Genomic DNA, 6,000 nt, shown 5'->3' on the forward strand with positions numbered 1-6,000 from the left:
GTATTCTATAGGAGAGGCAAATCAGTGTTTCAGAAGTTTTTAATTTCTGACCCCTCTTTACCTGTAAGGGTAAAAGAAATTGATGAGCCCCAGGAGGAATTATGACATCGCTAGATACCTGCATATTTACAGCATATGGCAATTGCTGGTTTGATTTCAGGGCTGCATTTTCATCCTGAAATACTTCAGGGTCCCCCTTTAACCTGCTCCAAAGGCAAGAATTAATCAAATCTATTTGTATGGCATATCTATGTAAGATATCATTGCCAATGTATATTTGATTATGGGGAGTATTTAAAACTAAAAACAGGTGCTTCACTGACTTATTTCCTATAGAGATAGATAATAAGCACTTAGCTGTGATGTTATAGCTTTCAGACCTGTCATCCAGGCCGTTGACACAGTGGTCTTGGGGAGAAAGATATTTAATCACTTTAGGTTCAGCTATTTGCGCTAATAAACCTTCGCTTATATAGCTAGCTTCCTGTTTTAAGTTTATTTTAGCATACTTGGTTTTTACCAAGGTCATGTACTTGTATAGGGATAAATAGATCCTCTTTAACTCTCTCAATCCCTGTGAGGTATTGAGCGTGGCCTCCCCCCTTAGGGATTTTATGATCCCCCTTGTGGAGTGATATGGTTAATACATCGCCATCTAGGGAAATATTCGCTATCTTTCCAGGCGATATTTTAAAAGTATTACCATCAGAGCCACTAAAAGGAGTCTGATCATCTATTTGTACCTGAAATCACTATTCTACAGAGTTATTCCTGAAATGAATCTCCACAGCATCTGGTTTCTCTTCCACCACGTGACAGATATGTCGGGTGCGAGATATATCAGATTTTTCATAATTGATAGGCCGTTTAACTTGCGACCAAATTACATTATTTATGCAATCAATTATGGTACTTAATCGCTTCAGGAGATCACTACCAATAATTAAAAGATCAGTTGGCAGATCCACTATAATGACAGGGTGTCTTATGACCCTGTTCCCCAATTTAAATTTTAACCAGGCAGTACCGTAGACTTTTAGGGAGTCACCCCCAACACCTATTAGAGAACCGTCAAATTCTCTTATTTTAGGTTTGTGGGGTGTTAGCTCATTTAGCTGTGTGTAGTACCTGTGGGATAAGATAGTTGCCTGTGACCCAGTGTCAATTAATCCCCTGATAGGGTTGGAGACTCAACTAATACATAATATCTTCCTGCAGTTTCTACCATTTCACACATAAAGTTGGCGTTAGCATACATTTGTGGGCTTCGCCACGTGTTACCTGAATTCGCCGTGTCATTCGATGCAGAGGAACCTTCATACCTACCTGTTTCCTCTATGACAGGTTCGGCTGGATTCTTGTGTACTGTATCTGTGGAGATAAGGTTAAGAGAGTGCTGCAAAGGAATAGATTTGTTAACTTTTCCCGGATAACGTTGCTTGTTACCACAGTTAAATTGTCCGTTTTCGGTATGTGGAGAGAGAACATGATTAGTATCATTGATATTTATTATTACATTTTGTATATCTCTCCCCTCCCCCTCAGGTGATGCTGCAGTATTTATGACTGTGCCTGTGGTCCACTGCTGACCACTGGCTGTACCCCTAAAAAAGTATTGTTCGGTTGCTGAGCCGTAGATTTTTTACTCATATTAGCGATTTGTTCGCTCAACCGATTTAATTGGGTAAACAGCATATCTACCTGATTGTACAAGTTACCTCTACCCCTGGGTCTATCTCCTGGTGCCCCATTGTAATGATTCCTGGACCATTGGGTTCCCTCAGAATCAGGGCCGCTATTTCTATTCTGGCGTGGTTGCCCCTGGGGTTCAGCTTGTTCAGCATTAGTACTTTGGGGAGCATTATATACCTGGGGTGTCTGGTTACCCTGAGAATATCTTCGCCGTCTATTGTATCTACCCTTGCGCGGATACCAATTATTTGGTGAGTATTCTCTTTGTGAGTAATTGTTCACCTGATTATGTCCCCCACTTTGGTTATAATCTCCCTGCGCCTCAACCTGTGTAGGGGGAGGGGCAGAATTAAACCTCTGTGGAGATGGCCTGTTTTGACTGGCCACCTCTGCATAAGTCCTCTTTTTAGACTCCAAATTGAGGGGACTAGGTGACACCCTAGTTTCTGCCACAATTTTGGGTTTTGACTCCTTTTTAACCCCCTGTTCACTGGATTGCTGAATAGAGTATAATTTTGTACTCTCTTTGATCAGCCATTCCAATGAGCAGTCCTCATCAAAATCTCTAGCTAAGTTGATTTTGATGGGTGTAGGCAGGGCTTCAAAAAATAAATTTACAAATTCTGAGCCGTCAAACTTGGGATTATCTTCAGCCATACTATACGCATTTTTCAATACAGAAAGGAATTCGATTGGACTCTGATTCGCACGACACTTTAAACCATATACCGCTATTTTCGCGGCAGTTTTAGTGCGATATTGCCCGAATTCTTTTCTGCATTGTCGTTTTACCCCATTCCAGGAATGAATATTCATATCCTTTAGTGAAGCAAAGAATTTGTGGTGCTTACTGTCAAATACCCAGGGCAGAAATTCAATTTTCAATTTCTCACTTGTAACATTCAATATAGCTAACGCATTTTCAAAAGCCTGTAAATGATCAATTACAGATGTTGTTCCCTTATTGGAGAATATAGGTACTGCGCGTTGTACGAAGGTGATTATTTTATGGGAATCATAGACTTTATCAGACTTACTCTGGGCTTCCCTGTTAGAGTTTCCCTCCCCCGCGCCGAATAGACAATCCTGAGGGGATTGTCTATTCGGGAAATCTATTTCTGACCCGTTAGGGGTCGTTTGTCTATATTGTTCTATATATTTTTGTACCTCGTCCCTGATGCGTTCGTTAAAGGAGTTAGCATTATCTGCATTATTCTCACTGTTAATATAAGGGTTTTCATTATGGCGATATGACCTTTTTAAATCGATTAATTCTCTCTGGCTTTGCGCAAGCTGTTTATTTAAATCTTGTATCTGCGCGATTAAGTCTGTATTATGCTTATCTAAGGCGGTTAGGTTTTGGGCAAATTCATCCATTTTATTTTTGGCTATTTTTAAACCCTATTCGCGTCTGCGCGAGGAACGAATACTATTTTCTAGCTCCTGTATTTGCAATCGTTTGTGACACAAAACGACATTTCGTCAATAATGCATATTAAGAGGGGCCAAGATTTTAGTATTAGTTCTTCTCGCTTTTTGGGAGCTTTGCATTGATTAATCATTAATAATTCCTGGAAGAATTAATTCTCTTCATTCCACATATTATTATTAACGGTAATATTTTTAGCCCTAGTTTCAAGCATATCCATAAAATCATTTAATTCACCCGCAATATTAAACTTCCCTTTAAGGTAACTTAAGATATCTTTCCTTTAGTAATAGCAATGAAAATGGTCCCATAACCATACCTATGTATAGAATTAAATGAGTCACTTCTGGCTACAGACATTATTATATTGGTTTAGTATTCAGTTAAATTAAAACGCTAATACAATTTTTGCCAATAAAAAGAGAGAAGAAAAATTTTTATATTAAAAAAAAAATATATTATTAATTTTGAAATATGAAAAATTAATATTCTGAAATATGAAAAATTAATAATTTTGATTAATTTTGAAAATATGAAAAATTAATATTTTTGATTAATTTTGACATATGAAAAATTAATATTTTTATTAATTTTTCAAAATTAATCTTTAATAATATTTCAAGACATTAATATCAATCTCGAAATATGAAAATCAATATTTCAACTTTTCAAAAATTATATCTTCAAAATATTAATATCGAAATATGATTTTTTTTTTCTCTTTTATAATAATTTCTGTTTTTTACAAATATATTATATCAAATATGATGAATATTATTAAATCTCAGAACAGTGCCTCCAATTATTATGTCAGTATATTTATGAAAATCTTAGTAGTGCTATCCAAATAATATCTCAGCTTAGGGGCAGGGTTATAAACACAATAAAAATTATAATTTTCCTTAAAAATAGAAACCCTAATCAACCATGCATCTACTAGACCATACAATTAATATAAATATCTGAATTCTTTTATTTAGTTAATATCCATAAACATATTGAAATATATTTGCAATAAAAGGAAATTAAATAATATTATATGCACTTGAAAACTATTTAAATATGTTATGCAAAGTTCATACACGCTTATCTTTAAAAACCAACCTTATTTACAAATCTTTTAAAATCCAAGCAGTACAATAGGATAATATATATATTCTGCTATTTAACTGTAATTTATCCCAATACAAAATTAACTGACAATATCAGAACTTGCATAGATGAGTTACTTAGCCAATCAGACACAGATTTAAACAATACCTAGGCTTATGACTACCAATTTAAAATACAATATACTTCACCAATTTTGAACCAATTCGTAGCGGTCTTTAGGTCATCTCAGAAGACAGATAAGTAATTTTTGCAATCAATGAGAAAGGAGTAGTCAGCTTGTTTAGAATGGTTTTAAAATGCCCAACAGCAGATCTCATCCAAAGTTAAAACAGCCTTCCTTTCCATTTCTCTTTTGCTTACTTATATATGTTTTCAATCATTGATGACATCATGTGGGTGGCACTACGGGAGCTGACCTTCCCATTGGTTACCTGGGAAGTCTAATCGGATTAGCCCTTGGAAATTTCATTTTTAACAGCCAGAAAGAACCTTCTGGCTGTAGTTCTCGCAACATAACACCAGGTGGCAGCATTACAAACAGACAGCACAAAAACAATGCAGCATGACAATACATACAAATTAATTTAACCAACATTCTTAGCCAGTGAAATATTTCTTTAAACTATGTAATAACTGCCATAATTTCTTGTATTAATCTCTCCCAATATTAATTATAGGTGAAGCGGCATCAGATTAATTTCCTGATCGTTTTGATATGAAACGTCATGTTTTATATTATTAACATTGTATTATATTAAAGCAATTTAACACTGCTAATTATTAGCTTAAAATGCATTATAATTTTATCAGTATCCTGGCATTTCTATACAAATAACAGCTTATTTTTATATTTCCAATAGTTTTGTCTGCATTGTCTTCTCTACGATCCATCTGAAAAATAGAATATTCATGTTATATATATGCACTTCAAATATGGGATTATTAAAATGGCTATTTAATCTATACTAATTTTGAATTTATTTCCTATATGAATATCCCATGCAGCAATTATCTATTAATACAATGCGTTTATATTTATTATCATATAAAAGACCGTCACATATCCATTAAAAATATATATATTTTCTTATAATGCTGAAATGTAACTACAGTTGTTTTCAAATCATGTGCTTTCTCTATGTTATTCTAACCCCAGACACATTGTCTGTGTCACGTGTATTCTGGTGTTATCAGCCACACAGCCTGAGTCACTTGACAGGCAGTTGTCAATTTTCAGCTCCTTTGAAGAATGTTTGCATCTCTCACATTTCTTCAGCGTGATCAGCATTTCCCTTGGAGGAAACCCATATATGGGCCTGTATCCTGTTGTCTGTCAAAATTACTTCCCCAACATTCCTCTAAGTGACTGTATTAAATTGAGCAGGCCAAATGTCTTAGAGTCATAAAACTCTGCATATAGTCAAATGAGCATGGTCACTGAGTTAGTTCTTTTTAGAAAATGTCTGTGTGCTCACACCGCAGGAGGTGGTGTTTCAAAGCTATGCTGATTTCCAATCCTGATAAATGTGTATTCACCCAGCTCCCATCTGGTAGGGGTTTTTGAGTTAAATCCTAACATCAGAATTTCTATTCTATAGCACATCTGATAAAATAGACGGCTTCATATATACACACATCCTTTTTATATTATTTCATTTACGTATATATATATTAGTATATATATATATATTATGTCATTGACCTTTACCCTGACAGTGATTATAACTCCCTTAAAATCAAAATCAATAATTTTGATTGTAAGCACT

Source organism: Bombina bombina, chromosome 4, assembly GCF_027579735.1.
Source record: "Bombina bombina isolate aBomBom1 chromosome 4, aBomBom1.pri, whole genome shotgun sequence".
Lineage (NCBI taxonomy): Eukaryota > Metazoa > Chordata > Amphibia > Anura > Bombinatoridae > Bombina > Bombina bombina.